General features: G+C 44.4%; 1 protein-coding gene across 4 annotated transcripts in view; it reads left to right on the top strand.

The window, feature by feature from the left end:
* Positions 1-25,089, top strand: part of CNTFR (ciliary neurotrophic factor receptor) — a 367,691-nt gene that overhangs the window by 135,544 nt on the left and 207,058 nt on the right. The window contains exon 1 of one of the 4 annotated variants that reach the window (XM_087958763.1): positions 19,883-20,161. The exons of the other annotated variants lie outside the window; for them this stretch is intronic. The gene's annotated coding sequence lies outside the window, so the exon portion shown is untranslated. Of the gene's footprint in view, positions 1-19,882; positions 20,162-25,089 lie in introns of those variants that run through there. 4 annotated transcript variants of the gene reach the window in all.

Genomic DNA, 25,089 nt, shown 5'->3' on the forward strand with positions numbered 1-25,089 from the left:
GGAGAGGACCTCGGGATGCCTTGGCACTCTGCACGGTCTTCTCTCCTTAGGGGGCAATTTAGTGGAGGCTGCAATGGGTCTGATCTTCCAGGGGCCTTGACTTCTGCCTTTGTCAAACCGCATTTGTTCTTTGTCGGGTGACGCTGAGTCTTAGGAACCTGTGAACGCTGCAGGAAGAAGAGTTGCAGGAATTGAGTATGTCTAGTCTGACAAAGAGAAGGACTCGGGGTGACACGATAGCTGTCTTCCAGTACTTGAGGGGCTTGTCATCCCAAAAGCCCCTGAAGGCAGGACAAGAGGTCCTGGATGGAAGCTTAATCAAGGAGAGAAGCAACCTAGAACTAAGGAGAAATATCCTGAGAGTCAGAACAATTAATCAGTGGAACAGCTTGCCACCAGAAGTTGCAGGTGCTCCATCACTGGAGGTTCCTAAGAAGAGATTGGACAACCACTGGTCTGAAAAGATATAGGGTTTCCTGCCTGAGCAGGGGGTGGGACTAGAAGACCTCCAAGGTCCCTTCCAACTCTGTTATTCTGCAACCGAAGGGGAGAGGGGTTGGATCCAGCCCAAAGCCACCTGGTCCAGAGTCCTCCAAAGTCTTGTTCTTCAACCTGAAGAAAAAAAGAGTAGAAACAAAAATAAAAGTGAGGCAATCTCTTTGAAATCATTGGTTTCAAAAGGATGCACCTGGAAAAGAAAAAATGCTGCATCCTTTCTTCTGTCTTGCAAACCACAAACTCTTTTCTTTTGTTTGATCAAGATTTTCAGATGTTGGGAAAAGCCAACTTTTCTTTATTCCCTTTCTTCAATGATTGCTTGTTTGCCCCACTGTTGATCTCTTGGATAGGATAGGATATTTCTTCGCTTTGGATATTTCTTGACCCAAACAATTCAACTCGGTCAGGAGTTCTGTTTATTCCTTTTGAATATATGGCCAGGCAATCTAGAGAAATTTGATTCTCTTGCTTTTCCCTTTCAGCTTCCTTTTTTAAAAAACTAATTCTCAAAAAGTTTCATTTTCTGAAAATGTTTTACTTTAAGGCATCCTCGGAGTATTCCTCACTCAAATAGCCTGGTCAGCATTTTAAATCTGTTTTAAACCACAGTTAGGATTCATTCCAAGGTTATTCAGTGCAGTGCCCAAATGTTTTAGGGCAATTTTCAAAGAGAACTAGAAATATTAACCTGGTTATGAGCGGAATACAGATTAACCCAGGCTGGGTGAAGGTAATTGTTAACTTGATTTAAAGGACCTATTGTCTTGTAGTAGACCTAACAAACAAGAGGGCAAATCTCTTGTTGTATTTATCAATTGGTGGGGCTGTCCGAATTCCAGTATTTATAATTTCAGAGGGATCTTTCCATAATAGACTTCGGTAGGGAAAAAAAAATGTAAAATGGTATTGATTTTGGCATGTAATTTATGCAAGTGACTAGATTCACACCGAAGCGATCGATATTGGTTATGAATGGGTGTTTGGGATCATTTATATATATATATATTTCCCCCCTGCTGAAGGATTGTCGGTGGGTAGCGTTCGTGGCATGTTTATTGACGAGAAGGTAGAATTTATTCTGAAAGTTTTGCATACCGGGAGAACAATCGTAGCCTGGGAGCTTCTTAATGGCTGCAAATATTTGGGTTTGGCCAGTCTAAAGAAAAGAAGAATTAGGGGGTGACATGATAGCAGCAGTCCAGCATTTGAGGGGCTGCCACAAAATCGAGGGGGTCAATTTATCCTACAAAGTAGCTGAAGGTTGGACAAGAAGCAACGGATGGAAACTGCTTTGCCACCAGAAATCGTGGTGAAATTCTCATGTATCAGACCAATCTTTTCTCTCTTCTTTTGAGCGTCCCCTCTAGGTCCTTCTTAGGGCCTCATCATTTCCAGAAGGAATGAAGACCGAGATGAGATGGAAAGTTGCTCGTGAAGAGACCACTGGGGGGTTGGGGGGTAGTCCTTGACTTATCACCGTTTGTTTAGTGGCCATTTGAAGTCACAGCTCTGAAAAAGTGACTTAGGACCGCTGTTCAACCTTCCAGCCATTTCGGCATCTTCGTAGTCACATGATCCACATTTCAAATGCTTGGCAACTGGCATGTACTTACGACTGTTTCGGTGTCCCGGGGTCATGAGATTCCCCTTTTGCGACCTTCGGACAAGATGGGGAAGCCAGTTTCACTTAACAACCGTGTTCCTAACTTAACGACGGCAGGGATTCACTTCAGAACAGTGGAAAGAAAGGTGATCAAAGTGGCAAAACTCACTCAAGAAATGCTGTTGCTTAGCCACGGAGGTTTTGGGCTCCCTTGCGGGCTCCTAGTCCCAAAAAGGCAACTGGACTTTCTGGTTTTTCTTGGAAGACATTTCGCTTCTCCTCCAAAGAAGCTTCTTCAGCTCGGATTAGATGGTGGGGAAGGGAAGGATTGATACTCCTTGCAGACAGCTGGTCCTTTGCATCCTTTTAGAGAATCATTGAGGCCACTTGGAGGTTTCTCTGTGTCTTCAGGGTCACCTGAGTGGTGCAAATGGGTGTGAAGCCTTCTTGGAACTGCTGAAAGGAGCTGTGTTGTGGACTCCACACCCATTTGCACCACTCAGGTGAGCCTGAGGACACAGATAAACCTCCAAGTGGCCTCAATGACTCCTTAAAAGGATGCAGGCAGCTGGTCATTTGCATCCTTTTAGAGGGTCCTTGAGGCCACTTGGAGGTTTATCTGAGTACTGCAAAGGGCTCCTGTAGTCTGCAGTTTTTTTCCTCTGGAAATCCATTCCTCCTCCCACACCACTCCAAGGGGGTTCATCCCAAATTGTACAGCTAAAAAGTCTGTAGAGATTCTCTGTCCTCCAGGTCATGGTTGACCCAAAGGTGCTTTTTTTCAGGAGGCAACTGGACTTTCTGGTTTTTCTTCGAAGATGTTTCACTTCTCATCCCAGAAGCTTCTTCAGTGCCTCCTAATCTTTAGAATAACTCTTGATGCTCCTTAAGTTTTAAAAAACTCCACTGAAAAAGGCGCAGCTCGGTTGGCTTTCTGGTGTTGGGCGCGGAGGGCCAATTGTAGTCCTCCATTGCTCTTCTCCACAGCTCACCTAAGCATGGAATGGAATGGAACCGGAATTGGAATAGAACACAGAACACAGCATACAGAACGGAACAGAAAGTAGAACAGAATAGAGCAGAGCTGGAAGGGACCTTTGAGGTCTTCTAGTCCAACCCCCTGTTCAGTCTTTCGGTCTAGGGAACTACCTATCTAGCCATCATAATTAGGCCCAGGGCTGTTTAGAGTCCCAAAACAGCACAGAAGGAAAGACTTTTTAAAGTCAATTTGGGTGATTTTACAGACATCGGCGTATAATTTTGTGAGCTATTGTGAAGAGACCACTTTCTTCTTTGAGATAGCCTTGGGATTTCCTGGTTGCCTTCCATCCAAGTACAAAGCAGACTAAACTCCCCCTTAGCTTTTTGTGAGATCAACTGAAGTTGATCGGAATAGCAGAATAAGAGAGTTGGGAAAGGTCTCAAAGGTCGTCTAGTCCAACCCCCTTCTGGAGCAGGAATCCCTATGCCGTTTCAGACAAATGGCTATCCAATCTCTTCTTAAAAACCTCCATTGATGGAGCAGGAGCACCCACAACTTCTGGAGACAAGTTGTCCCCCTGTTTGATTGTTCTCAGTGTCAAGAAGTTTCTCCTTCATTCCAGGTTGCTTCTCTCCTTGATGACTTTCCACCCGTTGCTTCTTGTCCTGTCCTTCGGGGGCTTTGGAGAATAATTTGAGCCCCTCTGCTTTGGGGCAGCCCCTCAAATATTGGAAGACTGCTATCATGTGCCCCTTAATTCTTCTTTTCTCTAGACTAGCCAAACCCAGTTCTTGCAACCGTTCTTCGTATATATTAGCCTCCAATCCCTTCATTTGTGGCTCTTTCCAGAGTCTCAACATCTTTCTTGTAGTGTGGGGACCAAAACTGGATGCAGAACTCCAGGTGTGGCCTTCCCAAGGCCTTATAAAGCAGTCCTAACACTTCACGTGATCTTGAGATCACGGGTTTTAAAGTAACCCCACAGAGAAAGAAAACGGAATGGGGAGTGAACAAGAAAGCATGGATGCTCAGGAACCGTTTTTTTTTAAATGACATTTTTTTCCCCCCATCCAGGCTTAACCTCTGATCAGCTTCCCTGTCCAGAGTGTGGGGCAGCCCTGCATGCACTAAACCATAATTTAGAAATGATGGACAATATTTGTAGCTTGGGTGGTAGATGTTGGTGGTGGTTTGTCCTCCAGGTTTGCTGTTTAGCTTCTGAATGTTTCGTTGCCAGCCAAGGTGACCCCCCTCAGGTGAAGTCCTGCTGAGGATGTTACCTGGCCTGGTGATGAAATGCGTTGAAGCCAAACAGCAAGCCTCTGCGAACACAAACCACCACCAACTAACCATGATGCTCATCTATGACACGAAAGTGGGCAAAATACTACAGGTAGTTCTCAACTACCCCCCCCCAAAAAGGTACTTATGGCCTGGCACCTCCCTAGGGGACCCCAAGAACTGTCTGTTAAGCCTGGATTCCCCAACGGGTGTTAAGGAAAACAAACTAAACAGAACGTGCAGCGAAGTCAGATAGGAAGACAGGTAAATGTGTGAGATAAGTTTTCTAGTTAACACGCAGTAAAAATACAGATACGCTTGTGCTATCAAAAATATAGTTTATTCCATTTAAGAATTATAGCATAGTCATATAAACGGTCCATTAGTCATATATCAATTTCAGTCAAGTCTTGTCAGGGATACTCTATTTGCAAAGTCCGTGTTGAATAGCCAATGTCAGTACACTTACAATAAATCAGTCCAATCTTTATCTTCTCTCCGTTGAGAAAAATCAACACTCCTTTTTCTCTCCCCGTTCCAGCAAGAACGCAGTCATCAACCCATCCAGTAATTAGGGATCATTAAGCCAGAGAGAGTGAGCTGCAATTGCCTTGCTTCTTATATAGTGCTTTTACAACCACACCCTTAATTACATTCTTGCAGTTAAAGTTACACACACTTTAACTAACAAACCATGATACCATATTTATTATTTTTACCCAAAACAGTTAGGGTAAACAATGTTATCCCTAACACTGTCCATGCAGCTGCAATCTGTGCCAGCTCTAACTGCTGAAGAGTCTTCAAGGGCCGCCCCGTGTAGAGCATACAGTTTGAAAGATGATGGCCAATCGCTCTGGCTTTCAGGAATCTCATTCCCCAACCCTTGTAGGCCTTTGTGTGAATTCCCCCCAAATGACTTCCATTGTTTAACGTGAAGGGGCGGCCATCAACTGGAGCGCACCCAGGGACCTCCAGAAATGAGTCATTAAAGCGACACGCTCCAGTAAATAAATATTCAGGGAGGGTTGATAGATCGGCTTAATCCTGGTCATTCGAAACACACCCGTGAAAAGTGCCGAATGTGGCAGGATGGAAATTATTCCTAGGCATCCACCGTATTTCTGCACCTTAACAGTCCCCTCCAGACGCATTTCGACTTTCCTAAGGCATCCCTGCAACCCTGGGCCCTACAGGATCTTATCTCCTATTTTCCTGCCCTCCTGGAAAATAGCTGCAGCTCATTGCAAGTCTGCTTGCATTTTCCTGAGGTTTCCTTTTCCTATCATCACTAATTTTTACTTCTGTATGGCTCTGGGTTATTTATTTATTTTTATTTTTTTCCCCGTCTTCTTCTCCGTCAGTTCTCCACTTAAGCATTTCGTGGCAAGCGTCTCGCTTGGAGAGAAGCGAGTTAGCAATTTCTCCTTCGCCCGCCTCTAGCCATTTCCAGGAAAGGCCCCCCTCACAACTATTCTTTTTGAAATTCATGTCAGCAGTTGCTCCAAAAATTGCAGGCAGGCGGGTCACACGGTGCAGCCCCTTTGCCCCTCTGCGGCCTGAAAAAAAAAAGGGGGGGGGAAGCAGCCAGATCAAATATTCAGACAGAGGGTTTTTATCAAAAGGGGAGGAAATAGGTAACTGGCAACATATGTGCAGGCCCCGGTAGCTCGCCGTGCGAGACTCCAGGAGCGCTTGCTGCAAACTTCAAACAGGAAAACACAACTGTACAGTTGTGTACAGTCATCCCTTCGGGCTGCAGAGAGAGGCATTCCTGCTTTGAAATGGCTCCGGTGTGAAAGGCGACGATATTGGGACCGACCGGATACGGACAGCCGCATACAATACCGTGGTTTGTCTCCCTAAAACCATGATTTAATTTCTGAGCCAGTCTTACGAGGGTCCAGTCATCATTACAGAATAACAGAGTTGGGAGGGACCCTGGAGGTCATCTAGTCCAACCCCCCACCCAAGCAGGAGGCCCTACGCCATTTTTGACAGATGGCAGTCCAGTCTCTTCTTTGAAAGCCTCCAGGGATGAAGCTCCCACAACTTCCAAAGGAAACTTCTGTTCCATGCGTTGATTGTTCTCCCTGTCGGAAAGTTTCTCCTTATTTCCAGGTTGAATCTCTCCTTGAACAGTTGTAGAATCATGTAGAATAGAATAGAGGAACATAGAAGTTTTTGATTTGATTGCTTATTGTACCCCATGTATCCCACGACCATCATTCAGTGTTGTACCTGATGATACTTGACAAATGTATCTTTTCTTTTTATGTACACCGAGAGCATTTGCACCGAGACAAATCCCTTGTGTGTCCAACCACACTTGGCCAATAAAGAATTCTATTCTATTCTATAAAAAAAAATTTTTTAAAAGGAACCTTGGAGGTCTTCTAGTCCAACCCCGCTGCCTAGGCAGAAAACCCTAGCCCGCTTCAGACAAATGGTTATCCAACATCTTTTTTTAAAAATTCTCAGTGTTGGACAGAAGTAGATGTGTGAGCCCTGTTGCAGAACAACAGAGAATAACAGAGTTGGAAGGGACCTTAGAGGTCCTCTAGTCCAACCCCCTGCTCGAGCAGGAGAACCTATACTGTACTGGACAAATGGCTGTCCAGCATCTTCTTGAAGTCTTCCAGTGAGGGAATGCCCACAACTTTTGGAGACAAGCGACACTGATTAATTAGCAGTATAACAGAATCGGAAGGGACCTTGGAGGTCTTCTAGTCCAACCCCCTGCCTAGGCAGGAGGAAACCCTACACCACTTCAGACAAAGGGTTATCCGACCACATCTTGAAAACCTCCAGTGTTGGAGCATGCACAACTTCTGGAGGCAAGGAGTTCCACTGGTTAATGGTTCTCATTGTCAGGAAATGTCTAGGTTAGAAGATAGTTCTGGGTTGCTTCTCTCCTTGGTTAGTTTCCATCCGTTGCTGCTTCTCCTGTCTTCAGGGGCTTTGGGGAAGAGCTTGACCCCTTCCTCTTCTTTGGGGCAGCCCCTTAGATCTCTGTTGCCCCCCCCCCCACAATCTGGCAGGTCCCTCCCAAGGAATTGTCTGACGTCCAAGACAGGGCCGATCTGCTTCTCCTCTCTAATTCTGTCAACTCTGCCCTAACCAACCAACCCCCCCCTCCACCAAGTTTCCCCTGGAATAAATCATGTCAGGTCTTGGCCCATCCAGACAGCATTTGACTGCTTTGCAAACTGGGGGAAGGTATTTTTTTTTTGGGGGGGGGCGAATCTGTTGACAGGAGAACCAATCAATGGGGAAGACAAAACGGGAGGGCGGAAGGATGGGAAGGGGGGAGGTTGCAAATAAACCACAGAAGTGGCCTAATCCAATCTGGGGGTCCAGCAACCCTGTAAAATCGATCAGGACGCTTGTCTGACTCTGTGTCGTTCCTGCCAGGGGTTAGGGAGTGGGCCCAGGGTGTGTGTGTGTGTGTGTGTGTGTGTGTGTGTGTGTATTAGGTTGTGAGTTTTTAACTCTGGATTTTTAATGTTGCGCGCTGCCCAGTGGCAAGGGAGGCAGTTGTATAAATTTAGTTGATGTTTAATTAAGGAATGAATGAAACATCCTCACTTGGGGGGGGAGGCTTCTCTGGGGGGGGATGCAAACATTGGGAAGCAAGGAGCATATTTGCACTAGACACCAAAATCACTAATAGCAGAATTACAGAATTAGAAAAGGGGGCTTGGAGGTCCTCTAGTCCAACCCAGTGGTGGTATTCAGCTGCGTTTTTTTTACTACCGGTTCTGTGGGCATGGCTTGGTGGGCGTGGCAGGGGAAGGATATCCTGCAAAATCCCCATTCCTCCCCACCCCACTAACCTGCTTTCCAGCTCCCTTCTCCTGGGCAGGGCAACCAAAAGAGAACAATCCAACCTCCTCCCTCCCATCCCACTACCTCCACCCAGCCGATCAGCTGGGACTCAATGGGAGGCAGAGAAGAGATGGGGTTGGCGGAGCCAGTCACGGGTGAGATTGGCCGGTTCTCCGAACTACTTCAAATTTCCACTCCGGGTTCTCCAGAACCTGTCAGAACCGGCTGAAGACCCACCTCTGGTCTAACCCTTCGCTTAAGCAAAAGACCCTAAACCATTCCAGACAAATGGCTGTCCAGTCTCTTCTCAAAAACCTCCAGTGATGAAGCACCCACAACTTCTGGTGGCAAGCAGTTCCACTGGTTAATTGTTCTCACTGTCAGGAAATTCCTCCTTAATTCCAGGTTGCTTCTCTCCTTGATGAGTTTTCCATCTGTTGCTTCTTGTCCTGCCTTTCTGGTGCTTTGGAAAATAAGTGGACCCCGTCTTCTTTGGGGCAGCGCTTTAGTCAACAACAGACTGGGTCTGCAACCCACATCAAGCCACAAGGTTAACATTAATCAAGGTTACAGGTCGTCGTCAGTGTACAACCACGGTTGGCACCAGAATTTCCATTGCTGAGCCAGGAGGTTGTGAAGTGAGTGGCACCTGATTTTGCAACATTTTTGGCAAAATGTTTAGGGCCGGGGTCTCCAACCTTGGCAACTTTAAGCCTTGTGGACTTCAACTCCCAGAATTCCACAAGTCTTTTAAAGTAGCCAAGGTTGGAGAGCCCTGGTTTAGGGAATTAACCCAGTTGTTAAGCAAATCTGCTTCCTCCGTTGACTTTGCGTGTGGATATGGGGTGACTCCAGGACACGTGTGGATTTTGCGTGTGGATATGGGGTGAGTCCGGGACATGGCAACCTTGGTAAACACGTGCCCGTTGCCAAGTGGCTGGATTTCGGTGGCTGCCGGATTTGTATGGATGGCCAAAATCTGGTTCTGCTTCGCTTCACCTTTTCCAACAAGCCACCAAGTCAGAAGAGCATCGAAAAGCAATTTATTAGAGTACTTTGATAAAGTGTGTGGGGGAGGGTCTCCTTATGGAAAAGGGGGAACCTGGAGATATGGCTTACATTTACTTTTATAGTTTACACAGCCTCAAAGAACTTCAAAGCCAAAGCGGGTTTAGAAATAGTCCTCTGTCCAGTTGCATCACAAGAATCAAAGACTCCAAGAACACGTGATCAGTGAGTACCTTGTATCCGGAATAAAAGTCAAAGACACATTTGCAAAGGAAAAAACATCCGAGTGGGTAAAGATACGTTTTTCGGGGCTTCCCAAGGTTGGCCGTGACTGTTTGCTTTGAGAAGAGCTGAAAACTAAAGTTTTATCTCAAATATGTTGAATGCTCTCCCGGCAGCCCTGGATTTCTGACAGAGAGGCTTTCCGTGAAGGTTATGGGAAATCACTAGCAATATATCTGAAAAAGGCAAATCTAAAATACAAGAAAACCCATGTTAGTTAGCCAGTGTAACAGTACTACAAAAACCATATTTCAAGTATCTAGGGAGATTCTCAGTCATCCAGGTCATGCTTGTTTCAAAGGTGCTTTTTTTTCCCCCCCAAGAGTTAACTGGACTTTCTTGTTTCGTCTTTCAAAGACGTTTTGCTTCTCATCCAAGGAGCTTCTTCAGCTCTGACTGGATGGTGGGGAAGGGAAGGATTGATGCTCCTTGCAGACAGCTGGTCATTTGCATCCTTTTTAGAGGGTCGTTGAGGCCACTTGGAGGTTTATCTGTAGGGCCACCTGAGTGGTGCAAATGGGTGTGGAGCCTTCTTGGCTGCAGCAGCATTTTCCACCCTGTGTCCCTTCTCTGTTAAAGACACGCACAAGCTGTTAGGGATGAGTCTGTGCATCTGAAACTGAAGTGCAAATGGTTCCTGCAGTCTGGAATTTTTCTGGAAATCCATCCATACTCCCACACCATTTGAAGGGTGAAGGTTCCCCAAGGATACAGATAAACCTCCAAGTGGCCTCAACGACCCTCTAAAAGGATGCAAATGACCAGCTGCCTGCAAGGAGTAGAAATCCTTCCCTTCCCCACCATCCAGTTAGAACTGAAGAAGCTTTTTGGATGAGAAACGAAACACCTTCAAAGAAAAATCAAGAAAAGTCCAGTTGCCTTCTTGAGAAAAGAAAAAAAAAAAAGCACCTTTGGGACATGATTCAAGTATTGCAAAGTCCGTCCTGTGTGGCCCTCAGAATTGGGAACAAATGTTGCAGCCCTGTGGGTTGGATTAAAGGAGGAAATGTTATTCCCGTGGCCGTTGGATGCCAGGAACAATTCGGGCACCAATTCTGCCGGCCACAGATGGTGCCGAAATCTTCTGCAAACAGCCCAAGAAGCACAACCCCGTGGTTAAAATTGTGAGAGTTGGCCTCAAGGGAGAGTTGTTTGACCTGACATTCAAAACCAACAATCAGCCAGGCTTGTTTGTAAACCCAGCTTAGGAGCGACCATCCAACTTTGCAAGTTAGGAAATGCCTGTTGGGATTTTTGCCACATCCCAAATTTGCAATGTACCGTATGATGTGTTTCTCATCCAGTTCTTAAGAAATACGAGGGAAATTGTTTCTTTTTTTTTCTTTTCTCTCTCTCTCTCTCTCTTTTGCCTTCTTGAGGTGTAGCTCTCCCATTTCAATAAAAGAAACCTGCCAGAAGTTTCACAATGCAAAACAAGCCATAATTAAATTTGACATGGTGTCTTTATTAAAAGAGGAGAGGTTATGCGCAAAGTAACTCTGTAAAATAAATAAAGGACAACTGTGAAGCTGTTTTCCTTTCATGCATAGAAGAAGAAAGTGGGAGATGGAAGAATGTTGGCTGCTCAGACGCTTCTACCTGAGAGTGAACTTAGAAAAGAGCAAACAATGATTGGCTACAGGGCTGAAAGTCGGTTCCTTGGAGAGGCACAATCCAGATGTGCTGTTACACAAGTCTGTACAGATACAGACTAATATAATTGGAAGGGACCTTGTAGGTCATCTAGTCCAACCCCCTGCCCAAGCAGGAGACCCTACACCGTTTCTGACAGATGGCAGGCAGTCCAGTCTCTTCTTTGAAAGCCTCCAGGGATGAAGCTCCCACAACTTCTGAAGGCAACTTCTGTTCCATGGGTTGATTGTCCTCACTGTCAGAAAGTGTCTCCTTATTTCCAAGTTGAATCTCTCCTTGTTCAGTTTCCATCCATTATTCTTTGTCTGGCCTTCAATTGCTGTAGAAAATAGCTTGACCCCTTCCTCCTCTCTGTGGCAGCCCCTCAAATATTGGAAAACTGTTATCATGTCTCCCCTGTCCTTTTGGTTAACATAATAAGAGAGCTGAAAGGGACCTGGGAGGTCTTCTAGTCCAACCCTGATAGGGATTTGGGAATTAACCCCTAGAAGAGTATTGCAGCAGTAGTCAAGCCAGGCAACCAAAGGAGAGCGGAAGGGCCCCAGAGTATACACACACTGAACACAAACACTGTTTGTAGTTTAAATAGTTTTTAATCCAGTTAGAGTTTAAGCATTGTCATTCAGTCCATTAAGTCATTCACAGTATTTCCATCCAGTAAGACTCACTAGTATAGTCCAAGTTAAGAGTCCTTGCAATATCTTTATCAGCCGATAAAGATATCTTCTCCTCCTCGGTTTCACTCTCCAGAGAAACAAACGCTGGATATTCAGTAGAATTACGCAGTAAATCAGCAAACAGTAGCAAACAATAACAGTTCAGTCACAGGCACTCACAGTCAGTAATCACAGTTAGTCATAGTAAGACACAGTTAGTCGCAGCAGCACACAGTTACAGTCAGTAACAGTAAGCATTCCAGCTTCTAATGCTTCCTTATATTGTAACTTCTAACCGCACCCTTAATCGGCTAATTTCCTGCTGCATTGTGCTTAAAGTGATAAGCACTTAAACCATGATATCTAAGTTTTATATATTTATTCACCCAAACCATATTTGGTATCAATGTTATACCTAACATACTCCCTTTTGGGTGATATAAATATATAATACCTTTACAATCTAATTCCATATTTTTCACAACTCTCCTGGTGCTTACTGGCACCTTGGGCTTTAGTAAAATTATCAGCTAAATTGTCCTCCGACATACAGTACTCTAGCTGAATCATCTTACTTCTTACAGATTGTCTCACGTTTAGGTATCTTAGATCTGTATGCTTGCTCCTTGTTTTTACTCCAATATTTGTGGCCATTTGAATTGCTGCCTGATTATCTTCATGTATAATTATAGGATAATCTACTGTTATACCTATATCAATTAACATTTGTTTATACATTATTAATTCTGTACATAACAATGATAAACAGGAGAATTCTGCCTCCATAGTAGACAAACTTATATGCTGTTGTCTTATTGACTTCCAGCCTATTAATGACTTACCCAGCATTATGGCTGTTCCTGAAGTCGACTTTCTAGTGTCTCTTTCTGATGCAAAACTAGCATCTGCATATGCACTCAAAATTAAATCACCCTTTGGCTCTAAATACAATGAATAATTCATTGTCTTTTTAAGATATCTTAATATCCTCTTAGCTGCAATCCAGTGTCTTTCACATGGTGCAGAATTGAATCTAGCCAACTGATTCACGCAGTACGATATATCTGGTCTAGACCAATTACTAATATAACTCAAACTACCAATTAAAGATTGATAAATCACCTTATCAAACTCAGGGCTTTGTTCATCAGTGTTGCTAAACTCCTGACTCATTGGAGTCTTAGCTGGCTTACAAAGCTCCATCTTGTAATCTTTTAGCAATTTGCTTATCTTATCTTCCTGAGATATCTTAAAACCTTTCCGTGTTTTCTTTATATTCAAACCGAGATACTTCTTTATCTCCCCTAATTGCTTGATCTTTATTCTCTTTCCTAATGATGTTATTATTTTATTTGCTTCATCATTAGTTTCAGTTATCAATGCAATGTCATCTGTGAATAGTAATAATAATGATACTTTCCCATTTGTCTCCCTCTTAAACAGACATGGATCGGCTAAACCAGCTTTAAATCCTATATTGTCTAGTTCCTTTACAATATACTGGTTCCATTCATAGCCTGATTGTTTAAGACCATAGAGGCTTTTCTTTAACAACCAACAATCATTATTATCCTTATTTTCACTTTTAATACCAACAGGTTTTTTCATATAAATAATATGTTTTAATGGGGCGTGCAAGTAAGCAGTTTCCACATCTAGATGGTTAACTATATAGTTTTTACTAGCTGCCCACACTAAAGCTGCCCTCAAGGTTGCTGCCTTAAGACTAGGTGCAAACACCTCATCGTAGTCATTAACATTCTGCCTAAAACCTTGGGCTACTAACCTTGCCTTATGGATTAAATTACCATCTTTATCTGTTTTTACCTTAAATATCCATTTGCAGCCAATGGATTTCTTTCCTACAGGTAATTTTGCATTTTCATACACCTTCATATCTCTTAATGAATTCAGTTCCTTATTCATTGCTGCATACCATCTTTCTTTTTCCTTAGTAGGATACTTTTTAATTTCTTCAACAGAATTAGGAACTTGATTAATCTGGCACACTGTGTTAGCCTGGTACCTATCAGGCGGTCTAGATACACGTGTAGTTCTTCTGGGAATTACAGGGCTTACAGGAGGACTTTGTTGAACTACTACCTGTTCATCTTCCTCATCCTGTTCAGCTATTGAATCTGTTTCTTCCTTTATGGGCACTATTTCATCCTGTATTTGTCTCTTTACTTTATTTTTAAAGTTACAGGGATAACTAATGGGATTTCTATAGGATTCAATAATTACATCTTTATTGGCATCCTGTTCTAATTTCTCCCATCCTTCATGTTCTAGAAATTGGGCACTAGCACTACATAACACTTTAGATGTGCCTTTCTCCCAAAATCTATATGCCCTATGGTTTGCCTGATAACCAACGAAGAAAAATCTTTTAGCTCTATGTTGCCCTTTTTTTCTGAGTTGTGCAGGAATATGCACCCATGCTGGTGCACCAAATGTGTGCAGGTAACTTAGATCAGGTTTCCTGCCATGCCATCTGGTAAATGGTATTTCACCTGTTGTTGTATTAACAACGTTGTTCAATATGTTATTAGCACACATTGTAGCCTCCCCCACAAAGAATCAGGTAACCCAGAATCATTTAACATTGTTCTAACCATTGCCTGTAGTGTTTGGCCTCTTCTTTCAATAAAAGCGTTATGTTCTGGCCTGTATGGAGCAGACTTCTTATGCTCTATTCCTGCTATCTTAAGTCTGTTCTGGAATTTGTTATTAATAAATTCGTGCCATTATCTGTCACCAGGGTTATCAGTTGTCGTTTAGACTTTCTTTCAGCAAACCTAAGCCAATTGAAAAAATGTTGATATGTTTCAGTTTTGCTTTTCATTAAATAGCAAAACCCATATCTAGAATAATGGTCCATAATGCTCAGTATATATCTAGCACCCCCATACTGGGTTTCTTTGGACCTATTATGTCTGCAAATACTACTTCTAAAGGTTCTTTGTTTTGAAACCATTTAGCCTATTTGCAGGCAATACCTTGCTCTTATCTTCACAGCAAACATTACAACGCAAATATTTATCACAAGGTTTTAACCTTATTCCTTCAGATAACTCAACTGTACGTTTTAGCATTTTAAAGTTTACATGCCCCAAACGCCTATGCAATAAATGGATACATTCATCATGAGGCTTAATATTATTAAATACAGTTTGAGCCTCCCTTTCTTACTATTATCTAAGACATATAATGTTCCATTTAAATCTGCAGTTACCCTTTTGTTATCTTTTCAATTATGCAATTATTATCCTTAAAAGTAATTACATAACCTAATTTATCTAATACCCTTACTGAAAGCAAATTAAACTTTAGTTGCGGTACATACAACATTTTTATATCCTGGTTTATGTACGGACAACGTGCAAAACCTTGACCTTTCGCTTTCAGGTTCCAGCCGTTAGCAAAGAGATATATGTTGAGAACTTGTAGACATTTTTATAAATTTTGTCTTATCTCTTGTGATGCAGTGGGATGCGCCACTGTCAACCACCCATAAATTATTCTTCACATCAGGGTTGCTAAACGTGGCTAGTTCAAATGCTTTCTTTGGCTTTTTTACATTCTGGCTTTTTCTCTTTTTGCAGAATCTTGCCAAATGTCCTCTGCTTCCACAATTAAAACACTTTTAATTGTGTATGCCGTCGAAGATAAATTCTCTTCTTCCAGGTGCTTTACTTTGCTTTGCTGGTTTCTTTCAAGCTTTGAAGATAATTTCTCTTCTTTCTTATCTTCTCTCAGCTGCTCACGCTCACGCCTTCTTCTGGCTTCTTCTAGTAGCCTGCCTGTAATCTCGGTTAATGAGAGGCTTTCTTTTGGCAATACTTCTAACGAAGTCACATAGTCATCATAGCTTTGATCTAATGAAGATAATATTATGTAGACTTGTTGCAGTTCATTAAATATAAGCTCTTTTTCTTGCAAATCTTGAAAAATGCTCTTCATACAGTTTAAATGAACTAACATATCTCCATTCCTCCGAAGATGCGTTCGAAAAAGCTTCCGTGTAAGATTTATATGTGCTCCTACACTGTCCCGAACATAAATCTTCCTGAGGTTCTCCCAGCAGTTTGCAGCATTTTCTTCTCCACGAATATGGACAAGCTGCTGATCACAGAGAGTCAGTCCTATGATGCATAAAGCCTGCTCATTTTTCTGTTTAAAGTCTTGTAACTTTTCTTTATCATCATCATTAGCAGGATCCCAGCTACTCACATCTGGTGGGTTTGCTATAATGTCCCACAAACCTTCTCTCGTAGAAGTAAACTACATTTCATTGACCATGAAACATAGTTTGTTCCATCCAGCCTGGATATCATGGACAGTTGTGACAAATTTACTTGTGCCATTACTCTTCAGATATTTTGACTATTTTAAACTAATTAAAACAGTTTGTTTTTACAGTAATGTGCAACTCACACCAACTCTCTCTGCTATATCCTGGTTAGTTAGACTATGCTGCTGGGCCCATAACCAATGATAGGGATTTGGGAATTAACCCTAGAAGAGTATTGCAGCAGTAGTCAAGCCAGGCAACCAAAGGAGAGCGGAAGGGCCCCAGAGTATACACACACTGAACACAAACACTGTTTGTAGTTTAAATAGTTTTTAATCCAGTTAGAGTTTAAGCATTGTCATTCAGTCCATTAAGTCATTCACAGTATTTCCATCCAGTAAGACTCACTAGTATAGTCCAAGTTAAGAGTCCTTGCAATATCTTTATCAGCCGATAAAGATATCTTCTCCTCCTCCGGTTTCACTCTCCAGAGAAACAAACGCTGGATATTCAGTAGAATTACGCAGTAAATCAGCAAACAGTAGCAAACAATAACAGTTCAGTCACAGGCACTCACAGTCAGTAATCACAGTTAGTCATAGTAAGACACAGTTAGTCGCAGCAGCACACAGTTACAGTCAGTAACAGTAAGCATTCCAGCTTCTAATGCTTCCTTATATTGTAACTTCTAACCGCACCCTTAATCGGCTAATTTCCTGCTGCATTGTGCTTAAAGTGATAAGCACTTAAACCATGATATCTAAGTTTTATATATTTATTCACCCAAACCATATTTGGTATCAATGTTATACCTAACAAACCCCCTGCTCAAACACGAGATCCCACACCAGGAGTGTCCAACCTTGGAACTTTTTAAGATTTGTAGACTTCAACTCCCAGAATTCCCCAGCCAGCCAGATTTAGCCAACTCATTCTGAGAGAATGAACAGGAGAGACAATTGATCAAGCTTTTGGCACATTATGTGCAATTGCATCCCTTTTTAAGCCACCCGGTGCAATAGGTTGTGCAAACACAATTCCTTAGTGTGAAATGGGAACCACTGTTGTGGCCCATCAGCGGCCAGCGGAGCTGGCAGCAGACTCGGACAGTGAGGAGGTTGGGGAGGAACCTGGGCCAGTCCTGGAGTCTGGGGAAGGCTCTGATGAGGGCTCTGCGTTGGAGGCAGAGACGGGACCAGGGTCGTCCGACAGTTATCACTTGCCTTCAGAATCAGAGATCAGTGGGGAAGAAGAATAGCTGGAGCCTGTTCCCAGTGTGCGCATGCACAGAGCTGCCAGGAGAAGGGAACAGCTAAGGAACAAGGGTTGACTTGGGAGTAAAGGCTCAGGTGGATGGTGAATGGCCCCTCCCAGAAGGAATAAAGAGGAGCGAGAGGGGAGTGGAGCTTTGTAGGAGACAATTAGTTCAATTCATTGGGGTGAAGATCTGTCCCTGACTTCTTGCCAAGTAATTGCTACTACAGAGTGGCATTTGGAAGCTATCAGCCTGGCAACTCTTCCAGCCTAATAAAGGTCTGTCGTTGTGCAATCTCTTGAAAGGCTGTTTGCCGGGAATTTGCTGGAGAGGAATTCCCTTTGACCTAAATAAAAGGGGGTTTTATTGGGCCAAGGAGTCGGCTTCGTGATCTTGGGAAGGTCTGGGTCAGAACAAGCGGAGGGAGCGGACCCAGAGCTGTTCATTCTCCCTCTTGCTAGGACAGGATGGAGGAAGAATTGGAGAAGTTATTTTTCCCATCAAGAGGGAATAGTTGGGTGTCTACAAGGAGCTCCTGCCAAGTGCCATGTTTTGATGGCAGGAAGTCCTTGACTTACGACCACAGTTGAGCCCCAAATTTGCATTGCTAAGTGAGATCATGAAGTGAGTTTTGCCTCACTTTACGACCTTTCCTGCCGCAGTTCTTAAGTGAATCCCTGCCATGGAACACGGTTGTTAAGTGAATCTAGCTTCCCCCATGTCTTTGTTTATCGGAAGGACGTAAAAAGGGGATCGTGTAATCCAGGACCCTGCAACCATCATCAGTATGAACCTGTTGTCAAGCATCCGAAGGGAAATCTTGTGACCTTGGGGGGAAATCCCGCAACGGTCATCAGCGTGAAAAAAAAAAAAAAACATGATCCTAAGTCGCTTCTTGCAGTGCCCTTGTCACTTGGAATGGTCACTAAACGAAGAGTTGCAAGTTGAGGATTCCTTTTTCAAAAGACATTCAGCCTCTGCCCAGAGCCAGGATGGCACCTGGCTTCCTGCAAACCAGCATCCATCGTCTGCAGGGAAGAGCTAACCGAGGATTGACTGGGGTTGGGTTGACTCCCTCGCCTGCTGGGGGGGGCAGAGGGGGGGCACCAGGCTCGCCCCTGCTTGTCCCCCCCCCCACCTCCAATCCCCCAATCCGGGAACCGGACAAACGAGGGATGCCAAGTTATTTTTCCAAAGGAGCCGAACTTTATTGTACGTGTAGCAATTTCCAGGGAAATTCTTGCAAGTCTCTAGATGGGGCGATGCAGGAGAAACCTGGGACCAGTGGGAGGTTGGCCCAAGTTTTTTCTGTCTTTTTCTTATGGCTTCTTTGTTTCTGGAACGGGGAGGGTCCATTTTTCCCCCTCTGAAATGCATAACTTTGTGTTAGGCTTTTATCTTCCTTGAAACAAAACAAAAAAACTTTCACAAAAACCATGAAAAAAACCCCCAAATCATAAGTTGTAGTCGGTGACTTGTCAGCTACCCCTGAGGAGGCCCCGAATGCTCATTAAAAGTTCTCACCTTCCATCTCAGATTGGGGAGGGGCTGCAGTGAAGAGGGAAGAAGGGCTGGGGGCAGGTGAGCCAGAAGACGAAGCTCAGGAAGAAGGAGCTCTGCAGGAAAGCGGGGGGAAGGAAGGAAGGAAGGAAGGAAGGAAGGAAGGAAGGAAGGAAGGAAGGAAGGAAGGAAGGAAGGAAGGAAGGAAGGAAGGAAAAGGGAGAAGGAAGGAAAAGAGGAAGGAAGGAAGGAGAGGGGAGGGAGGGAGGAGGAATGAAGGAAGGAAAAGAGGGGAGAAGGAAGGAAGGAAAAGAGAGGGAGGGAGGGAGGGAAGGGAAGGAAGGAATGAAAAGGGGGAAGGAAGGAAAGAGGGAAGGGTGTAGAGGGAAGGGGGGAGATAGGGGAGGAAGGAAGGAAGGAAAAGAGAGAGGAAGGGAGGGAGGAGAGGAAGGGAAGGAAGGAAGGAAAAGGGGGAAGGAAGGAAAGGTGGGAGGGTGGAGAGGGAAGGGAGGGAGGAGAGGGGAGGAAGGAAGGAAAGGAAGGAAAGGAAGAGAGGGAGGGAGGGAGGAGAGGGAAGGGAAGGAAGGAAGGAAAAGGGGAAGGGGAGGAGGAAGAGGGAAGGAAGGAAAGGGGAAGGGAGGGAGGGAGGGAAGGAAGGAAGGAAAAGGAAGGAAGGAAGGAAAGAGGAGAGGAGGGAAGGGAGGAAGGAAGGAAAGGAAGGAAGAGGAGGAAGGGAAGAAGGGAGGGAGGAAAGAAAGAAAGAAAGAAAGAAAGAAAGAAAGAAAGAAAGAAAGAAAGAAAGAAAGAAAGAAAGAAAGAAAGAAAGAAAGAAAGAAAGAAAGAAAGACTTCCCAGGCACGGCCTCTCGAGATCCTCACCTTGATCAGGCTCCTTCAAAGCCTTTTAGGGGGCCCAAACTCTCTCTCCTTCTTCTCCTTCTCCTCCTTCTTCTCTTTTGGGACCCCTGGCTTCCCACAAACAAAGGCGCAATTAGCCGATTGCACAACCAGCCTTTTGTTTGCTCCTGCGGTGTTTGTGTTCCAGGAGCCTCCGCCAAAGTCTTCTTTGCAGAGCTTCCCAGCCATGACCGCCCAGGGTCACTGCCCTAACCAGCCACTCAGCCCCCCACCCCCATGCTCCCCCCCATTCTCCTCCTTGTCAAGTGCAGCCCCACCGGGCGGGTTGTGCGGATTTCTAAGGGCTCCTTGTCGACTGAGTTGCTGCGCAGCTTCGCGGCTGCCATCAGGAGCGAGCAGAGAGAGCAAGCAGGCTGGGTTGCCCGGTTGTGAGAAGGCGCTTGGCTGGAGGGCCAGGCTTTCCGGTAAGCGGCATTTGGCACAGATGCCCCCATCTCAAAGGCCTCTCGGCTACCTGGAGTTCCTTTGGAGTAGGTGGCTGGGTGGGTGGGTGGGTGGGATGGCTTTACACTCGTGTGCATTTGTCCTGTCAGTTTGCCTACAGAGGTTGTGAATGCTCCAACACTGGAAGTTTTTAAAGAAGAGATTGGATAACCCTTTGTCTGAAGTGGTGTAGGGTTTCCTGCCTGAGCAGGGGGTTGGGCTAGAAGACCTCCAAGGTCCCTTCCATTCCATTCCATTCCATTCCATTCCATTCCATTCCATTCTGTTCTATTTTAGTTCTCTTTTCACCTTTGATTATTTTTTGTCGTGTCCGTCGCAAGGAGGGAGACTCGGAGCCAGTGACTTTAGTTCAGCTCATTTATTGATTCCCGAGATCGGCTCGGGTCCGAAAGAAAACGGCGGCTTTTATTCTTTGGCCGGGCGGCCGCGGCCAATGGCACCGCTTTGAATCTCCCGCGATCAGTTTCCACCAATCGCGGGAGATTCGCGGCGGCCAATCAGTGCGGCTCGCTGCGCCTTGGCCAATCACTGCGCGATTCTACAAGAATGGTAATGACCGTACAGAACAATTTTGTGCAACATATCTGCTCAGATACGTTGGCAACTTGCAGATGGGCAGATTTCAACTCCAAAAATTCCCCAACCAGCATGAAATCCACACATCTTAAAGCTTGCAGGCTGAGGGATTCTGGGACTTGAAGTCCACGTGTCTTAAAACTTGGTAGCTGGGAAATTCTGGGAGTTGAAGTCCAGATTTTTTTTAAATTTTGCTGGCTGGTGATAGGAGTCGATGAAAGGTCTCCAAAATTTAAAACTGTAAGAGGAATTAGCTGCCAGGGGAAAGTAGCTGCAAGAGGAAACAGCTAGGTTAAAGGTAAAAACAAAGCGTTTGACAAACAGAAAAGACAAAATTAAAATAAATTGAGTAGCAGGAGAACTAAAACTAACTGAACAACAAGAAAGAACCGATTGTTCTAAGAATCCATAAAATATCAAAGAACTCGGAAGCGAGTTTTGTCAGCTGTAATACGGCGGGGAGAAAATTCAATATCGTGCATGGATTTTCTTCTGGATACTGTTTAACATTTTTATGAAGTGGTCGAGATGGGGAGAAAGGCTGGTCTCTGTTGGGCGGGGAGACCCTGGTTTGCATCTCCATCCAGTCAGAGGTGAGAGAGATGATGGCGCATGTGTTCAGAACCTGTCATGACCCACGAATGAACTGGACCAGGGACTATGAATGGTGCCACATTATGTCATTGGGGGTTCCTTGATTAGGATATTGTTGTCTGTTGGGTTGTTGTTGTTTTTTGTCTCCTTTGGCGAACGCTTGGCCTCTCCCGAGGAGACCAAGAACCAAGCAGTAAATGCCTTAACCAAGGAACTATGGAGGGGAAAACAGCATTGCCTCCAACACTGGCAGGGCAAGCTAAGGTATATAAACAGGGATTAAACCCTACACTCGCTAGGAATGATGATGTTACCTAGTTGGGTAATGAAACGTCAGCAAGAAAACCACGAAGCTCAGAGAGCACCAAGGACACCACATTATTCCTCCTCCTCTTCTTCGTCTTCCTCCCCTTCCTCCTCCTCCTCCCTCCGTCTCTTCCCTATCCTTCCTTTCTTCTTTCCCTCTCCTCCCCCTTCCCCCTTCCTTCCTTCCTCCCCTTTTCCTTCCTTCCTTCCTTCCTTTTCCTTCCTTCTTTCCTACTTCCCTTCCTCCTCTCCTTCCCTCCCTCTTTCCTTCCTTCCCCCTTTTCCTTTCCTTTCTTCCCTCCCTCCCCTTCCTCTTCTTTTCCTTCCTTCCTTTCCTTCCTCCTCTTCCTTCCTCCTTCCTTCCTTCCTTCCTTCCTTCTTCCTCTCCTTCCTTCCTTCCTCTCTCCTTCTTTCCTTCCCCTTTCCTTCCTTCCTTCCCCTCCCTTCTTTTCCTTCCTTCATTCCTCCTCCCTCCCTCCTTCTCCTCCCCCTCTCTTTTCCTTCCTTCCTCTCCTTCCTTCCCCCTTTTCCTTCCTTCCTTCCTTCTTCCTTCCTTCCTTCCTTCCTTCCTTCCTTCCCCCTTCCTTCCTTCTTCCTTCTTTCCTAACTTCCTTCCTTCCCCCTTCCCCTTTTCCTTCCTTCCTTCCCCTCCCCTTCCTTCTTCCCTTCTCTCTCCTCCCTCCCTTCCCTCCTCTCTCTTTTCCTTCCTTCCTCTCCTTCCTTCCCCTCCCTTCCTTCCTTCCTTCCTTCCTTCCTTCCTTCCTTCCTTCCTTCCTTCTTTCCTAACTTCCTTCCTTCCTTCCTCCTTCCCCCTTTTCCTTCCTTCTTCCCCTCCCCTTTTTCCTTCCTTCATTCCACCTCCTTCCCTCTCCTCCCTTCCTCTTTTCCTTCCTTCCTCTCCTTCCTTCCCCTCCTTCCTTCCTTCCTTCCTTCCTTCCTTCCTTCCTTCCTTCCTTCCTTCTTTCCTAACTTCTTCCTTCCTTACTCCCCTTCCCCCTTTTTTCCTTCCTTTCCCTTCTTTTCCTTCCTTCATTCCTCCTCCCTCCCTCCCCTCTCCTTCCTTCCTCTCTCTTCCTTCCTTCCTTCCTTCCTTCCCTCTTTTCCTTCCTTCCTTCCTTCCTTCCTTCCTTCCTTCCTTCCTTCCCCCGCTTTTCTGCAGAGCTCCTTCTTCCTGAGCTTCGTCTTCTGGCTAACCTGCCCCCAGCCCTTCTTCCCTCTTCACTGCAGCCCCTCTCCAATCTGAGATGGAAGGTGAGAACTTTTAATGAGAATTCGGGGCCTCCTCAGGGGTAGCTGACAAGTCACCCTAAACCCTCCTCCCACCTCTACTCCACAAATCAGTCCTGGTGATGTTATCTGGCTGGGTCATGAAACGTCTGCAAAAAAACCACCAAGCTCAGAGAGCACCAAGGACCCCACAATTCCACCTTGAGCTATGAAGATTCCCTTTCATCGGTATCGTTTTGACCTTCTTCCTTGCAGCCACGGCAGATCTGCTGCCCTCCAATTTGCCAGGATCCGTGGAGAAGTTTGGTCGTTTCCACATCGTGGGAGGGAGGTCAGACGTAAATGGAAAAAGGAAACTGTGCCATCAATTAAGGGGTGAAAACCAGGTGTAAATCCATCCAGCGCTGTCATTTTTCTCCTCTGCCTTGAATTTAGGAAGAAAACAATATATTTCTTTAGATTAAAATTGATTTTGTTCCTTTTGATCTATTGAATGATTTGTTAAATGAGGATTTTGTTGTGTTAACTGGTTTTTTTTTAAAAAGAATTTAATGAGGCAAGTCGATAACAGAAGTGGATGAAACAGGTTTCTAGGCATAACAGATGCCAAAAAGAGGATCATCACCGGTGGAGAACAATGAAGCTTCTGAGATCTTAACTTCTTTGCATCTCTGCAAATCCTTCCTTCTCCCTCCGTCGCTGCCAGTCGTTTTTGGCTCTGTGCAGGAGCTGCCAAAGGGAAGCAATCCATTCCTGATCTCCAGTTTTGCAAGTGACCAGATCTCATGGGGATCTGGCCCTCGCTGCTGGCAAAGCCAGTGGAAAAAATGCTCAGGTGAATTTGGGAGGAAGCAAATGGACAGTTGGGGGTCCTTGGTGCTGTCTGAGCTTGGTGGGGTTTCTTGCAGACATTTTATGACCTAACTAGGTAACATTATCAGTGCTAGAGGGGAGGGAGTTTGTGTGTGTTTGTGAGGAGGAGGAGGAGGAGGAGGAGGACTCTGGGGTCCTTGGTGCTCCCTGAGCTTAGCTGTTTTCTTGAAGACTTTTCATGACCCAACTAGCTAACGTCATCAGTGCTGGAAAGGAATGGTGTTTGCTCTCTGTCTGCACACAAGTTTTGGTGGGAACATTCTTGAGGGTTCCATGATTAGGCTGTTGTTTACGGCATGGTGTTAATCCGGGCGTAACCGGGTTTTGATTGCTAGGGAAGAGACACTTTTCTCCTTTAACCTTTGGTTGCCTCTTTTAAATGGTATGTAGATGTTGTTTATCCTCATTATATGATTGAGATTTTATATATATATATATATTACACACTCCACTATTCATTCTCTCTCCCTCTCTCTCTCCCTCTTTTCTGCTTATTCATCCATCCATCCCTATATCTGTTGATTCATCCACCCCTGTCTGTCTGTCCATCTGCCCATCCATCCATCCATCCATCCATTTCTACATCTGTCTGTCTATCTATCTATCTATCTATCTATCTATCTATCTATCTATCTATCTATCTATCTATCTATCTATCTATCTTCTATCATCTATCTATCTATCTATCTATCTATCTATCTATCTATCTATCATCTATCTATCTATCTATCTATCTATCTATCTATCTATCTATCTATCTATCTATCATCTATCATCTATCTATCTATCTATCTATCTATCTATCTATCTATCTATCTATCTATCTATCTATCTATCTTTCTACCTTTCTACCTACCTATCTATTATCTATCTATCTATCTATCTATCTATCTATCTATCTATCTATCTATCTATCTATCTATCCATCTTTCCAACTATCCATCTATCTATCTATCTATCTTCTATCATCTATCTATCTATCTATCTATCTATCTATCTATCTATCTATCTATCTATCTATCTATCTATCTATCTATCTATCTATCTATCTATCTATCTATCTATCTATCTATCTATCTATCTATCTATCTATCTATCTATCTATCTATCTATCTATCTATCTATCTATCTATCTATCTATCTATCTATCTATCTACCTCTGTCTTTCTACCTTCCTATCTATCATCTATCTATCTATCTATCTATCTATCTATCTATCTATCTATCTATCTACCTTTCTACCTACCTACCTAGATCTATCTATCTATCATCTATCTATCTATCTATCTATCTATCTATCTATCTATCTACC

Source organism: Notechis scutatus, chromosome 2 (genome assembly GCF_049901735.1).
Source record: "Notechis scutatus isolate UNSWTSFEM ecotype Mainland chromosome 2, rNotScu1.2, whole genome shotgun sequence".
NCBI lineage: Eukaryota > Metazoa > Chordata > Lepidosauria > Squamata > Elapidae > Notechis > Notechis scutatus.